At 38.4% G+C, this 18,072-nt stretch overlaps 1 protein-coding gene across 4 annotated transcripts in view; it reads left to right on the plus strand.

Annotated features, from left to right (window-relative positions):
* VPS16 (VPS16 core subunit of CORVET and HOPS complexes) overlaps positions 1-18,072 on the plus strand; it is a 521,592-nt gene that overhangs the window by 250,843 nt on the left and 252,677 nt on the right. The window lies entirely within an intron of this gene.

Consider the following 18,072-nt stretch of genomic DNA (forward strand, 5'->3'; position numbering starts at 1 on the left):
TCCTTTAAGTCCTATAATTTGCCCTCCATGGCTCGAATCCCACAGATGCTCAATCAGATTGAGATCTGAGGAATTTGGAGGCCAAATCAACACCTTGAACTCTTTGTCATATTCCTTAAACCATTCCTGAACAATTTTGGCAGTGTGGCAGGGTGCATTTTCCTATTGAAAGAAGCCACTGCATCACACTGCCTCCTTCCGCTTGCCTTCTTCCCATAATGCATCCTGATGGCATCAATACCTCAGGTAAATGACGCACACTCACACGGTCGTCTACCAGGATGCTCAGCTTCACTTTAGCCTCCATCATGTTGACCTTTTTTTAGCATAACAATATTGCACTAATTGCTGCTGTTATTCTAATTGAGATGTGCTAGTGACATGCTGATTGAGTGGTGTCTGGTTCTTCTCCTGCACTTCCTTTATGTAGCCCTCTGGGGTTTACTGATAGCAAGCAACGCACAGCAAAATTGCCATAAGATAATATGTTAGCTAATCAAATATAGTGGATGCATTAAAACACAAAATGTTATAATTCTTGTTTTGATAAAAATTGCAATAGGAATAAGACAGTTGCAAAGTAAGAACCTTGGATTGACATTGTTTGATTGGCACAAGATGGCCAACAAGCCTGATAGAGCTCCATACCCACTGTATTTAGATCCATTTAAATACACAGCCATCGAAAACCTTTCACATGCCAATCTCTCCTCTACTTTTGTTGTTCTACACATAGGCACCCACCAAATCCTGCAATCTTTCCCTCCACAAGCACTAGCTGCCAGCCAGCTCAGCCTATGCTAGTGCACCTCCTTGCTTGCCGATATGGAACCATGGGTCTCTGGTCCGCAGCATGACACTCTTCACCAGTCCCCCTCTTCAGTGACTCCCGAGACACAACTACTCCGGAGACCCTGCAGCTTTGCTTTCCTTTCTCTGGCACCACTTATCTAGATATGCCCTTTTACTCCAGGCCATACACTTCTGGCTTTACCCCATCAACCAAACACTGGTTCTCTGACCCACCTGTTTTTACTGTGGCTCTGGCCCCTGTGACCTGCAGTACCACTGGGGGTTCACTCCTCTGGGTATCTCTGCCATCTTGTGACAGCTGTGGTCTGCTTACCAACAAAGCCAGTCCATTCCCTCACCACACTGCCGGCTCTCCTTCAGCAAACCCCTCCATATTAGTAGCTGCCTCTTCCATCCTCAGATGAACTTAAATTTCCCTCCACACCTGAGCCCCTTATTACCATCCATAATTTAAGCCTCTTTTTCACCCATGCCTCATCCCCTTTTATGCTCCATTGATGACCTCACTCCCTCATGACTCCTGCACTACACCAACTCATCACCTGGTCCATACCCCAAGCACCTATGGAAAGGGTCCTCTCTACTCAATCTCATGACTGTCCTCTATCCATCCTAGTTTGTCCCTTGTCATGTTTTGATACTGATTTTTTTCTGTATGCTTGTATGTAAAATATATAAGGCGCTACAGAATCTGTGGTGCCATAAAAATAAAGAATGATGATGATTATTTTTAGGTAATACATTTACATTTTCTGCTTACTCGTGTTTAGTGTAAAAATTGTATGTATGATATCAATCAGTGACTTCTGTTATCTTGGGTGTCTGCTGGAGACACATTATCAACAAGAGAACAATGCATGCAGCCATAGCACTAATGCACACATTTGCTGCAAATCTCTGGGGTTTTCTGAATTTGCTTTAGGGACCTATTATTTTTGTCAGTATGCTAGGCTATCATCTGTATAGTTCCAACATTAACCACTGAGGCCATGATTATTCAACCCACTTTTTTAGAACGTGACAAGGTCGTCCCAGAGTCCAGCTGGAGGCAATGATGCAACTCAGGGAAGTGAGGGAAATAGTTTGTCATCTAGGAACAATAGACCACTCTCTACATGGGGGTCATTGCACTTTTGATGGAGGGTCCTTGGGTGCTGTGAGGGTTCAACAACAATCCGTGGAACCTATCCAATCCTATGGAGGAGGTCTCGATCTTCTCCTAGGGATCTAGCAAAAAGTTGTTAGTTCTGCTACCAGAGAAAAAGATGGAAATGGAAACCCCAACGGTTTCGGACATTATGCTCCCGGAGGATTGTAGTGAGTGGACTGAGTTCTCTCCTCCGAGCTAATGTAGTAAGGTTTAACGCCTGATAAATCTGGAGGGTATGACATTAGTAAGCTAAGGTTGATAGCTTCCTAGAGGCTTGCAAGATATCATCCTTATCTGTGAAAAAGTGTAAACGAATGATTACATCCCTGGGTAGTGATTGGTCTTGTGGACGGCGCTTAAGGGCTCTGTGAGCTCTATCCAGAAGAAGCTGATCCTCAAGAACCTCCGGGGCAAGCTGGAAAATACTTTCCGGAGGTAGGGGTCGATGTGAGCAGGTTTAACGGATTCCGTAAAGGTTATTCCTCCAGGACGGATTGTCCATGTCTTCCTGACGGCCCTAAATAACATCAAGCTCCTGCTATAATTAAGAAATATCATCCTCCGTAGAATTCTGGTATGAGACAATATCCTACATTTTTCTTTCAACTTGATCAATATGGGTGATCAGTGAGGTCTCCTCAGATTTAAGAGTGTTAAGGGCATGGGCACCTCCTTTTAGATCGAAGAGCGAAGGACATTCATTTCTTTAATCAAAAAGAGGAAGTCCCATTTGGTGACTTGAGCATGCTCATTTTCATGAGAGTCTGAGTAAGCAGGGGGCAGCGGAGAATCAAGCCGATCAGGCCCAGTAAAGGATGAAGATTTAATAGGTTAGTACTGGGTTTTCGCTTTTTAGGATGATTGGTGAAGTCGTTAGTTAAAGTTGGTGGAAGTCTGATAGGATAGGTCAGATGCAGTGAGGTCTGCTTGTACAGAAAAGTAAGCCACTCAACAAGGATATATCAGTAGAATTGTAGTGGAAATCCCTGGCCCCTCCTGGATAGGCCGGGGGAGATATTGAAACATAAGGGTGTACAGAGTACACCCTTTTAAGAGTATAAAGAGAATGAGATTCTTGTAGGAGAACAAACGTATGGAAATCTGACTGGAGGCTGCATGTAGAAAAGGCCAAGTTGTTGTACTGAAATCAAGTGAAAAAGGCTGGTGCAAGAAGTGTATTGGCCACTGAGAAGCAACAAAGACCAATAGGGAGCCTGGCCTGTGGTCCAGAGGGTGCAGTCAGTTGATGTTGGCAGTTCAATAGGTAGAAAAGAGTACCTCCCCCACTAAGTGACTTTGGAGAACTGGTTGAAAATGTATGGGTCCTAGCTATGATAACAGATGAGATGTGTATATGAAACGTTTGACCCACCAACTGCAAGGTGGAGGGTCCTCAATGCGTCCTGTAGTAGGATGGGACCAGAGAAGTCCAAGAATCGCAGATGGGGACCAGTCTCTGTCTGGAATTCTTGTGATGGAGCAGCAGGTGCAGATGGTTAGGGCTTTACTTTACTTTACTTTTTCCCTTAGATTGTACGCTCCTCTGAGCAGGGCCATCTCTCCTCCTGTTTCCACCACTTCTAACTCTGCTCTCCAGCTACTTAGCCCTCCTCCTCAAAGGTCCTCCACCCCACATCCACTTTCGCTCCCTCCTCCCCCCTGGGGGTCTCCCTGTCTTCCGCGCCCCCCTTCTTGGGCCCCGTCGTTTTCGGATCCTCCCTCCCCCTTCCCCGCCCTCTCTAGCTGTGCATTGAGCGTACTGAGTTGCTGTGTTTACTGTACTGTGCTGTCTCCCATTGTATTGTGATTTTGTTTGTCTCTGTACGGCGCTGCGGATGCCTTGTAGCGCCTTATAAATAAATATTAATAATAATAATAATAATACTTGACCTTAGTCGTCTGTGGGAGTGTACTCCGGGACAGCCATGCAGGTTGTTGGTGGAAGCAGTGGTGAGAGATGGAGCCAGGAGAGGACAGTAGCCGGGCGTTGGTGGCCAACGGCAACAAAAGTCACCGTTGTGCACTTGCAGTAATCCGGACGTGAGTCTGAATAGCGGACCCAACAGGAGCCGGCAAAGCAAATCCAGGGAGGTTCTCTCCAGGCGTGCTGTCCAGGCAGAACTGGAGTGCCTTCAACCTGGGTGAGACAGGCAGGGAGTGCCTGAGGCCTTTGTGGAGCAGTGTGGAATCTGCTTCTAGTACCTGGCGAAGGTGTGGGAAACGGGTGGATGGCCGGGTGTAAGTCCCCACGGTAAGATTTAGAGTCTGGAGACCACGAGTTGTTGGCAGGGAACATGCCGGAATTGAGGCACCGATCCATCTCGAATCAAGCGACAGGGAGGTAAAGGAGATGTGGGATGGGGAAAATGCCCAGAACACTGGGAGTTTGACTTCGATGAACAAGGATGAAGTAGTGGTGGTAGTCGATCTCCAAAACAACATGCCTGGCTGATGTGGCAGACAGGCCACGCCCGCAAAATGTGTAGAATTTTAAACATATTTACTTATAAATCACTTTTGAAAGTGGGGAAACTTTAAATCTAGATTTTTAAAAATATATTTTTGTTTTATTTTTCGATGAAACAATGGTAGTAGTCTAAGCGCACTGTAGGTTGTAGTATTTAGAATGTGCAATGTGTAATCAAAGGAATTGAATTACTGGATAATATACTAGTCAGTTTATTTGTACAGAATAAATCATACACAGTAACAGCAGATTTGGTAAACAATGAATTGTCCAAACTCTAGCTAAACAATGTTTTTTTGCAAAAATCACAGACTTATATACTTATGACACTCACATTTGATATTACTTTTGGTATAGAATGATTAACTAGTAATTATGTTTTCTCCCCTGGCTTCTATCGGCAGGGATGTCATAGTCTTTTGGTTAACAATTGTTTTTAAATGAACACCCATATCTGGCGCAATGGTCTATTGAACTAAATTGAGTAAATACAGTTTTCCGCAGTTGTTTAAGGTAAAAAAGAAAACTGAATTGTCCTCTAAGCAGAAGGCTTGAATGCTGAGTAGTTTCCAAAATCCGGTATGTCTTTTTAAAAAAGGCTTAGTCCCTAATGTGTTGGTTCCAGTTAAAAGGTGGTAAGCACCGATAGTGGAGATTTAATTGAAATCCTTTGTAGCAGGATATGTATACATAGGTGAAGAAGTATTACCAACTCCGATGCTGCTAGAATACATTTTCCATAAAGGAGATCTCCAAGGATTTGGTCACTTGTGTTACTGATTCTGTGCAATATATCGGCCTCTCAAATAGATGGATTGTTCCGCTGGTTCAGCGGTATTGCAGTCAGCAAAGAGGGTGATGAGTCGCTGGAGGGTGAAGCGTGTTGCTGGAGACAGTTATTAACAATGTCTTATACGATGTAGTAAGTGTGCAGGGAAACTACGCCTTTTACCTTGTTGCTTAGTCAGGGATAGGTGCAACGAAGCTGGCAAGGTGAAATGTACATGTTACAATGCATCTGTATTTATCTATAAGCGCATCAATGAGTTTGGGAACCAAGATAGTGGAGAATGTGTGGTGCAAGATTTTGTGCTATCTGATACGAGGAGTTTGGTAGTGGTGTTTGTTAGAGGCAGTCCTTGTTACTTGCATAATAGCTGCACAAGCATGTCTACTATTCCAGTGGAGGAAAAATAGAGATTTTGTTTTGTGGGACAGGATTATTTAAATAATCTGATAATTGTGGAAATGGCGTATTTAGGGAGGCTATCCGGCTATCCTTGTTTTTTCTTTTAGACACATTGCCATTTTCTCCTGGAAAAAGAGCTTGAATTCTCAAGCAACCTTAACTTTTAATGGAAAGCATTTTGCACCTTCCAATTACAATTTGGCAAGAAAACACATTTCTAGAAGCACCTCATTAAAACACACAAAAACAAACTAGGCTAAACCATGCCGTATGGGGGTGAAACAGATGTTCAAATAATGGTTTGCTTCGAAAGTAGATTGGACTTTGCAGTGGCATTTTTACTGTTTCCACCATGAGCATGTAGGCATATTTTCTTTCATTGGGTGTTTCCAAAGACTGGATAGTGGGAATACACCTTGAAATGCACTGAAATGACAATAAACCAGACTGGTGCAAATCAGTGTGTATATATACTGGGTACTTCTTCTAGGGCACACACACAGGTGTACCACATGGGTGTAGTAATTGGGTTTTTTTTAGGGTGGAGGATAAAAACATTGTTTGAATTTGTGGGCATGGCCACCGATCCCAGTTAGTGGCCGGCTAGTAGTGAGGGAACTAATATTTAGCCAGATGTAGCGCTGCGGGAGATTTGTGATGCTTTACTGGAAATTTCTGCTGGAACCACCAAACTGTTTAAGCCGGCCTGACAACTGCCAATAAACAGCGAAATGGTTCAACCAAGCTGTGCGAGACTTCAGTGAATGCTGTACTTTTATCTATCTATATATTTCTATATATATATATATATATATATATATATATGTGTGTGTGTGTGTATATATATATATATATATATATATATATATATATATATATATATATATATATATATATATATATATATATGTGTGTGTATATATATATATATATATATATATATATATATATGTGTGTGTATATATACATATGGCCGCCATAGACACTATATAAACAAGCCCTAGATATGGGCTATCTGATTTTCCTCCTGAAGAAATCTATCCAGGCGAAACGCGTTGAGGCTATACTACATCTTTTCCTGCTAACTGGGTCATATTGCCACCCTAGACACTAAGGGCTAGATTTACTAAGCTGCGAGTTTGAAAAAGTGGGGATGTTGCCTATAGCAACCAATCAGATTCTAGCTATTATTTTGTAGAAGGTACTAAATAAATAAAAGCTAGAATCTGATTGGTTACTATAGGCAACATCCCCACTTTTTCAAACCCGCAGCTTAGTAAATCTAGCCCTAAGTGTATTTACCCTGTTAACTTCTGTGTGGAGATCGTTGGTAGTACCTTATGAACTTTCCAGGGATCCATACTGGTAAAAGTAGACCTACTTTCAAGGATTACAGATAAGCACTTATACATTTTACATATTGTGAGTTTGCATTTTTATGATTTGCTGAATAAATTATTTGTATATAAATTACTACACTATAGGCTATCTTTACTATATCAGTTGATTGGAGTCTGGTAGCGGTGATTGCACTGGGACGGCTGTTCTTGATTAAGAAATATCGCATACGCTTATGCTGTTCATTTGCCTGTTCCTGATACACTAGGCTGAGCAGAGATTTTCTCCTGGCGACCCTGATACAGATAAGCTGATTTTCTATTTATTTTTAGCACGCTCCCACTCACTGATCTGTACTATATTATCACTTTGACTATACTACTCTATATACCTCTTTTTTTCTCTGTCTTTATTTTGATACATGATTGGAGAGTTTGGAAGCTGCGAAACACTGTTCCATCAAGCTTAATATGAGTAACACCTGAGTCCTCAATATTGGAATTTGAGTTGAATTTCTGCACATCACTGTCTGATATGCTTGGTCATTCTGTCTAGCATGTGATTTGAGACTGGACTGAATATATATATTGTTGGATACCAACCCAGAGACTTGGAATTATCTTCATATGCTTATTTATCTTTTACCCACTTTGTTCAGTATATTTCTGACAACATCACCAGTGCGCCTTTCCTCTGTTCTACCTATTAGATTTACTTATTGGCCTTACCAGCCAGATATTTGAAGGAAGGCTGCCTCCTTACGTGGAAGAGGTGTTCATGTGGGACTGAATTCTACTGCTTTATACATACATTACTGCATAGAACGCCAGTGTTTATCTCTTGTTATTGAGATAGAGATATATATATATATATATATATATATATATATATATATATATATATATATGTGTATATATATATATATATATATTGCAGTAACCTGTTTATATATAGCAACCAATATGTTTTTATATAGATATATTTAGAACATTTGTGATAGCCCATATTAAAGATGGCCGCCTCAACATATAACTGATAGATGTGCCCACAATCAATATGTCCACATTAATAATATTACCAATAGCACTTTATGTAATGACAGGACCCTGTAACATTTCAATCAGGGTCCTTCTGATAGGTTTACAACTTATCGCTTGCTCCAGTGCTTTATTGTTGGGCTTTGTAGCTAAGTAAAGAATAACAGCAATTTGCACCGTTCGCGCATGCGCACAATGGCGTCGGCTATCGATATAAATAACTGAATTGAACACTCCATTAAAAATCCTCTTTGTGAAGTCGGAATATTGATGAAACGCGTTGAGGTGGTATATGCTGAGCATCCATTTTATCTGTATTTTTACTGCTGAGCCTAAGTCCTGTCTGAAATTCCTACCTGCAGGGAATGGGCATTAAGGACATCTAGGGGTTTATTTTCTAAACTACGGGTTTTAAAAAGTATGGATGTTACCTATAGCAACCGATCAGATTCTAGTTATTTATTTTAGTACATTCTACTAACATTCATTATCTTGTTACAATGGTACCTGTCAGGGGGTGGGATATATTAGGCAGCAAGTGAGCGTTCATTTTTTGAAGTTGATGTGTTGCTGCAAAAATGGGCAAGCGTAACAATCTGAGAGATTTTGACAAGAACCAAATTGTTATGGCTAGAGCACTGGGTCAGAGCATCTCGAAAACGGCAGGTCTTTGGGGGTGTTCCCGGTATGCAGTGGTTAGTACCTACCAAAAATGGTCCAAGAAAGAACAGCTGTCAACAGGGTCATGGGTGCCCAAGGCTCATTGATACGCGTGTGGAGCGTAGGCTACCCCATCTGTTCCAATCCCACAGAAGAGCAACTGTAGCACAAATTGCTGAAAATTATAATGCTGGCTATGAATGAAAGGTTATCTATATAAATTAATAAAGTATTATATTGACATGATGTCATGTTAATTTGTATTACAGCCGTTCATAATAAAACAGGGATTATGCTAATCCGATTTTCACTTGTAATATTAATCATCAGTCTCGATTTATATTACATAATTTTGTCATAAAGGCACCAAATATCTCCATTGGCGTGAGGATAATACGTACAAAAATCAGGGTCAATAAATACATGACAGGAATTGATGTGATATGATACTAATGGGACTTTGTATGCGATCTTTGCATGAAATAGTAAACATCAGCCTTGATCTATGTTACATATGTTTTTCATTAATACATTAAATAAGAATAGAGATGCCGATTGCAGTCTATTCACTATAGTTATGTATACCTCCATCAGTGAAAGGAGAATATAGGTTCATTTGGGTGAATAAACATACACAACGGCATGACATGATATAAATGTCTTGCTGAATGCGGTAGAAGTAGGTTAACAATACCTATGATTGTGTATATAAATCAGCACTTAAACGTTAATATGATTACAGATTGTCTTCCATTAAGTCCCGGGATATGGGATATGAAGTGCTAAGTAAGAGGGAAGCTGATTACAATTAACAGAAAAATGCTGAGCAGTAAGGATACGAACCGAAAAGTTCTGTGATTGGACAGACTGAATATAAATATCCCGCTCTTGCAAGGATCGGGTTTGCCTTGAAAAAGCAGACTATGCGGCAAAGTGCACGTTTGTGTTGGGCTGCTTGCACACAGTTCCAGAGATAATTGTAGAAGAGTTGTGAAGCCTTATACTTATACATGTTATATACATGTTAATGATTGGAATTTATATTCGTTCTGTTATCGGCAGGAAACTTGGCTAAATGCCCACAGCTCAATCCAGCCCGAAGTATGAACAGAGCACATAGGAGGTAGTGAACACGACACTGCAAATGAATGAAAGGGATTGTAGTGGAAATTGATACAATTGTTAACTTTAAAATATATTACAGATATTATAATAGAGACAAAAGTAATAATTTCTCACCACTAGCATATGAATGATGCAGCTGATCACTATAGCAATACCCTGAATCTATGAAAAATTCAATTAAAGCTGATTCAGTTGTACAAAGACTTAATAGAAAACTGATATTATTTATTTATTATTCGATCGAAGTTGTCAGTGAGGAAATCCAACTCACCACCAAGTAATATAATAGATAAGCTATAATACTATACTCCCAACCAGTAGATTTTTTCATAAATCTGAAGACATCAAGCTCAATAGATCAATTAGGTGAATTACCTTTAGTATATGAATGTACAATTGATGAACCAGAAAACTAAATAATGTCTCTCTAGAAAATAGGAACTCCCGCATTCACTCAGTTTTTCTCAATTCTTCAGATCTATGTTGGAGAAACTGCGGTCATGAGGCACTCTGCTGCACATATAATGGATCTGCTCAAAAATATGCTTTTACTGGCAAGAAGTCCACTTGCTCATATTGTACATAACTGATGTTCATATGGCCGCCTCTGTACTATATACGCTGTTGCCCAGACCTTTTCCCCACACCTCTCACAACTCACAGAAATTGCGAAAATGGAAAAAACACCTCCAACCCACCATGTCCAGCACTATTCAGAGCATAAGGGCCACACAACGCATGGAGAGCATAATCGCTGCGTTACACAATGCCCCCACTGCCTTTCAAGCTGTTTGGCCGCCATGGACTACATACTATGGAGCTGCACCTCCTTTAACCACTTGCTAAACTCTCCCCACCCATCCTTGCAACAATAGCGAGTCATTGGTACCTAGCATCACCTTACACCTCTCACCCCATTCCTACATGACTTCCCCCTCCATCTTCCTCCCCCTTCCCCCACACCATTGTAGCTCTACCCCTAAACCCACAGCATCAAGATGCTCCCAGTATTCATTGATTTGCCACATCTGCTTAACTCCTTTTTTTTTTTACACTTGCCTGACTTTCATGTAATTTTACATTGAATGATCCTGTTGGCTTGTTGTGTCTCCTCATCTTGCCTTGTAAAAACCCCCAAAAAAGTTTTGTTCAAAAAAAAAAAAGATTGGAACTGATTTGACATCAAAAAATATTTTTGTTAGTGCAACTAGACATTACTCTTTTTATTTTTACATTTTATATACTCACTTCTACACTAGCCCTTATTTTTACAGTCTTTTAATGATTAAGTTTAATTTTAATAAAATAAAATTAAATTGTTTCCAGTTGTAAAAAAAAGGTCAATAAGCCAAGAACACTGAAAATTTACAAGACCCTGTGTGCACTACTTGCAAACAAACTCTTTTCTCTCTATACTATGATAGAAAGGTGTCAGATGACACAGTGCATCACAGCTTGCTGCGTAGCTGCAGACCAGCCAGAGTGCCCATGCTGACCCCTGTCCACCGCTGAAAGCATCTACAATGGGAACGTGAGAGCAAGAACTGAACCATGGAGCAATGGAAGAAGGTTGTCTGATCGGATTAATCACTTTTTTTTTACATCAAGTGGACAGCCGTAGGCATGTGCATCATTTAACTAGGGAAGAGATGGCTAGGATGCATTATGGGAAAAAGGCAAGCTGATAGAGGCAGTGTGATTCTCTGGGCAATAATCTGCTGGGAAACCTTCGGTCCTGGCATTTATGTGGATGTTACTTTGACACGTAGCACCTAACTAAACATTGTTGCAGACCAAGTACAGTTAATGTCAACGGTATTCCCTGATATCAGTGGCCTCTTTCAGCAGAATAATGCGACATGGCAGTGTAAAAAAATTGTTCAGAAATTGTTTGAGGAACATGACAAAGAGTTGATGGTGTTGACTTGGCCTCCAAGTTTTCGAGATCTTAATCCAATTGAACATCTGTGGGATGTGCTGAAAATACAAGTCTGAGCCATGGAGGCTCCACCTAGCAAATAACAGGACTTAAAGGATCTGCTGCTAATGTCTTTCTACCAGATACCACAGGAAACCTTCAGATTTATTGTTAAATACATAATGAAAAATATAATGTATCCACTATATGCGCTCCACAACTGCAAACTGCCAGAAGCTTTTCTAATGCGTGTACACACTCTAATATCATAAGTAAAATTTTTAAAACATACCTAAAAACAATCCAGCGCTACAGTGTAATCCAATCTATATCTAGAAATATAAAAAAATACTTACATTATTCCTGTGAACTTCAGATACACTTGATTATTTTCTAGGATATCTTCATTGTCATGTGTTAGTTCATCATGTTAGAAAAAAGGGAGAGGACAGAAATGGATTGTTAGAGCACTCCTAATCCAAATTCAATAGAGTTGAAAATGTCTCTTATTATAATTACTTGTTTGTACTGGTAATAGTATGGAAAACATTAGGATGAATACCAATAATTATGATATTAAGGTAGTATTATATATTATATAGGGCAATTGCCTTTATTGGATATACTAATAATTAATTAAAACATATCTCAGTATGAGATTATAACAAGACCTCTTAACGAACAAGTGAAATAAAAGAGAAAGAAAATTTATATGTGAAAATAGTGCAAAAATTATTAAAAGTAGTACCACAGTTAAAGTAGCCAGAAAAATTAGCTGGGGTATGTGTATATCTATTATTATTGTGTCATGGACCAAAAAGATCATATAACCCTGATACAAATATTGGCGGACCACAAAACCTTAAAAAGTAATAATATAGATATGGGACCAGTTAATCCCTCAATAGATATGATAGATGGCTGGTCATGAAACAATTGCCCAGCTAATCGAATATGGTCAGATATACTACTATAATACGCATATGCGAGTAATGTTACTTGCTATGAATATCTATGCCTGCATGTTAATAACATGTCATTAATTCACTAGCGCTCAAATGATAACAGATGGTCATTTACAGACTGTTAATGCAGCAAATAACGAGTGTGATCTGTTTGTAATAGCTCTAGAGTATAAAGAGTATAATACCCTTTGGTAATTTATCCCACATTACACTACCACTTTATCGTATATTTATAGTTAATTCACTAAAATGCTAATAGTAGCAGGTAGTCACTTGTAAACTGATAGTGTGACAGCTTCCAGTGGGATTTATAATAACATCAAGAGTACCGAGCCCTCTAGTTAGTTTAAAAACCTAACTGGTCACACATATTGTAGCACATTCTACCTAGTAACAACACGAGCGTCGGTGCAAACATTGTATAGGCAAGCACTAGCTTCTATAGTAGTCTCACTAAAGCGTTAATAGTAATGAATAGTAGCATCCTAAATGAAATGATTGTGCCAAGCTTGCTGAGGATATTATAATTTGAATCGTTACTGACCATGCAAAAATTGACTATCAGAGAGCTCCGGCAAAAACGCCGCTCACTGGCTCCTATTTCCGGGTATGACGTCAAGCGTGACGTCAGCTACCCATAACCCCCCAACCTACGTTTCACTACATAGAGCTTTATCAAGAGGAACAGATTGTAGACACAATCAGTGTCTTTATAGGGGAAAACAACCAATCGGATGTAAGAATGATGATGGACAGAGGAAAACAACCAATAGGAGATTCACCAAATACATTAGTTACTGATATTCCATAGTATATGTTAATAAATATAAGTATAAATAAGCGGAAAATAAAGATAAAAATTGGAATGAATTATAAACAAGGTAAGTACATATTTCATCATCAGAAATTATAATTGCTTAGCAAATACTAATTAACGTATAAACATGTGTTAATTGTATGACAAACAGGGTTATCAAGGAGATGATATGTTATTGAAAAACCAAGAAAATATGTACAATGTATAAATAAGAAAACTAAACGCCAGACAAATTTGGAGACCAACACAACATCAAACAATTCCTTAATTGTAACTCTGGGGGTGTAATTTAAGCCCTAAGGTGCCCATGTAATAAATATTATGTAGGCATGACTAGCAGAGCTATGAAAATTCGCATCCTTGAACACATTGGTACCATTAGGAATGCAAAGACTGATAAGGAAAGATTTAAACAACTGACCACAGTAGCCAAACATTTCCTAAATGAACATGAAGGTTCAGCTCATGGCTTAGAAGTCTTCGCCATAGAACAGATACATTTGGGCATAAGAGGGGGTAACATGCACAAGCAACTCCTTCAAAGGGAGAGCAGATGGATTTTTCTGCTTGACTCCCTCATGCCCAATGGATTAAATGAAAATACCAATTATGCTTGTTTTCTTGGCTGACTGATGTCTTATTTACTATTGGATCATATCCATGATTTTCACTATGTCTTGGTATATGTATCTCTTTGATGCATTCCCTTTTATTATACCTCCGGATATGGGTTATTTCAACATTGGCTGACCAAATATATATATATATTTTTATTACAGATATATATTATTCCTTTTAATAACTATCCACATTTCACTTGTTGTTGATCACATCCAGGACTTTCATCATGTCTTGGCATATGTATCTCACCAATATATTCCCTCCTTCTTATCATATCTGTGGATGAGGGTTACTTATTATTCAATATATATTTTTCATGTTCCTGTATATTTCCTATATACCTCTGGTGTTATTTAGTAGCTCTGCTAGTCATGCCTACATAATATTTATTACATGGGCACCTTATGGCTTAAATTACACCCCTAGAGTTACAATTAAGGAATTGTTTGATGTTGTGTTTTTCTCCAAATTTGTCTGGCGTTATTTAGTGTTCTTATTTATACATTGTACATATTTTCTTGGTTTTTCAATAACATATCAACTCCTTGATAACCCTGTTTGTCATACAATTAACACATGTTTATACATTAATTAGTATTTGCTAAGCAATTATAATTTCTGATGATGAAATATGTACTTACCTTGTTTATAATTCATTCCAATTTTTATCTTTATTTTTATTTTCCGCTTATTTATACTTATATTTATTAACATATACTATGGAATATCAGTAACTAATGTATTTGGTGAATCTCCTATTGGTTGTTTTCCTCTGTCCATCATCATTCTTACATCCGATTGGTTGTTTTCCCCTATAAAGACACTGATTGTGTCTACAATCTGTTCCTCTTGATAAAGCTCTATGTAGTGAAACGTAGGTTGGGGGGTTATGGGTAGCTGACGTCACGCTTGACGTCCTACCCGGAAATAGGAGCCAGTGAGCGGCGTATTCGCCGGAGCTCTCTGATAGTCAATTTTTGCATGGTCAGTAACGATTCAAATTATAATATCCTCAGATATCCTGGCACAATCATTTCATTTAGGATGCTACTATTCATTATTATTAACGCTTTAGTGAGACTACTATAGAAGCTAGTGCTTGCCTATACAATGTTTGCACCGACGCTCGTGTTGTTACTAGGTAGAATGTGCTACAATATGTGTGACCAGTTAGGTTTTTAAACTAACTAGAGGGCTCGGTACTCTTGATGTTATTATAAATCCCACTGGAAGCTGTCACACTATCAGTTTACAAGTGACTACCTGCTACTATTAGCATTTTAGTGAATTAACTATAAATATACGATAAAGTGGTAGTGTAATGTGGGATAAATTACCAAAGGGTATTATACTCTTTATACTCTAGAGCTATTACAAACAGATCACACTCGTTATTTGCTGCATTAACAGTCTGTAAATGACCATCTGTTATCATTTGAGCGCTAGTGAATTAATGACATGTTATTAACATGCAGGCATAGATATTCATAGCAAGTAACATTACTCGCATATGTGTATTATAGTAGTATATCTGACCATATTCGATTAGCTGGGCAATTGTTTCATGACCAGCCATCTATCATATCTATTGAGGGATTAACTGGTCCCATATCTATATTATTACTTTTTAAGGTTTTGTGGTCCGCCAATATTTGTATCAGGGTTATATGATCTTTTTGGTCCATGACACAATAATAATAGATATACACATACCCCAGCTAATTTTTCTGGCTCCTTTATCTGTGGTACTACTTTTAATAATTTTTGCACTATTTTCACATATAAATTTTCTTTCTCTTTTATTTCACTTGTTCGTTAAGAGGTCTTGTTATAATCTCATACTGAGATATGTTTTAATTAATTATTAGTATATTCAATAAAGGCAATTGCCCTATATAATATATAATACTACCTTAATATCATAATTATTGGTATTCATCCTAATGTTTTCCATACTATTACCAGTACAAACAAGTAATTATAATATGAGACATTTTCAACTCTATTGAATTTGGATTAGGAGTGCTCTAACAATCCATTTCTGTCCTCTCCCTTTTTTCTTATGGGTTATTAAATGGAAAGAGCACCCCCTCATCATGATAATGATTTATATAGATGAGGCATATCCATAACTCTGTGCGGATTACTTCCCCCTTTTCCCCCAGTTCGTTCATCATGTTGCATGTAATATAAAATACAAAACTATACATAGTCCAAACTGTTTTCAATGGTAAATGCTTTCTAGTTGTAAATATAACAAAATAATATAATATTTAAAAAAATCCTAAATGGTTATCGGTGGGCCCGTACCAAAGAATTTCTTTTAAAAGTGCCCAAAACCAGTGTCTTTATCCAAGGTGCTTGGTGAAATAATTTTTACCCTACAAACATCTGCCATGTGTTCAGTCTACCACTTCCTTCCAGTGGAATTCCTACCAGAAGTTAAATGAAAACAGGCCCTCAGAAAGTACTTTGTTCTTCCAATTCAGTTCTGGGGAGTAATCTTCCACGGTCAAAACCAAATATAAGAAATAAAGGGAAATGTCCTAGCGTAATATTGTTTTATTAAATATTCCAAATTTTAAAATAAAAATTTTAAAATCATAAAAAAATATATAAACAGCATCAATGATATACAGAGATACTCCTACCAGAGGTATCATGAAACAGGCGTTTATCCAAACAATCATAGATGATATTAGTGTCCCGGGAGTCGTGCTGGTCTCACTGTCCGATGAAATTCCTGGTGTTTCTGGAAAAATGGAGGAGCAATCTCTGGATCCCTTATGTAACAAATCCTTCTCTACGATGTGTTTTGAGTTACAATCCATTCTCCTTGAAAAAGACTGCTATCTTCCGGTGGCCATATTTAAACCCTTTCCCACCAATCAAAAGTTGTAATAAATTTTATCCAAATATACTTTTAAAAACACATTGAATTGTTTCCCAAATCCAAATTTTTCATTAACCCTATATTCATATATTACAAACATTCTATTCTTAATTACTTTTTTAGACCTATAAACATCGATCTTATCCCGAAACCGGAAGTGACATCACATGTTCGGATTCCCAATTAAATTTGATATGTTCTTCGTTTTTAATCTTTATTTATTTAGGATTTTGATATTTCTAAATTTCTGCGTTTTCCTGTGCTATTAATCAATTTTTCTATATATAGATTTTTTTTATATAGTCCATCATTTACAGCCAAGCTCTGAGATAAATTTGGATTTGTTCAGACAGTGAAGACGGAAAACAACACCTGCTATCACTGAGAAATACATTCCTACAACAAGGATACCATCCAATAGTTATAGATGAACCTTTCCACAGGGCCACAAGGATCCCAAGGAATAGCCTCCCGGATTACAAACAGAAGGAGGTTAACAGCAGAGTGCCCTAGTGGTCACTTACAATCCCCACATGAACATCTTGGGGAAAATTGCTGCTGACCTTCAACCCATATTTCAGAAAGACAATAGACTGAAGAAAATATTCCCAGATTTACCTCTCCTTTCATGCAAGCAGCCTCCAAATTTAAGAAATCTCGTTAGAAGTGCCCTCTCATCACCATCAGAGACTGGCACCTTCCCTTGCAAAAACAAAAAATGCAAAACCTGCACCCATGTCTTACCAACAAACACAGTCTACATACCCAGCACACAACGGGACTATAAAATCACTGACACATTCTCATGTACATCCTCCAATGTGGTATACATGATACAGTGTACAAGGTGCCCTGAGGGAATTTACATTGGAGAGACCGAGCAGAAACTACAATCCAGGATGAATCTACACAGACACACAATAAAGAAAAGTCTGGACCCCCCCGTGGGTAAACACTTCTCTGGATCAGGACACAGTATGACAGATTTAAAAATGACAGGGAGAGAAAAAATCTGTAAATTTAAGCTGATAAGAACATTCCACTCATTGACACAAAGGCACAATCGAACACCTGGATTT

This window comes from Mixophyes fleayi, chromosome 7 (assembly GCF_038048845.1).
Source record: "Mixophyes fleayi isolate aMixFle1 chromosome 7, aMixFle1.hap1, whole genome shotgun sequence".
Classification (NCBI taxonomy): Eukaryota; Metazoa; Chordata; class Amphibia; order Anura; family Limnodynastidae; genus Mixophyes; species Mixophyes fleayi.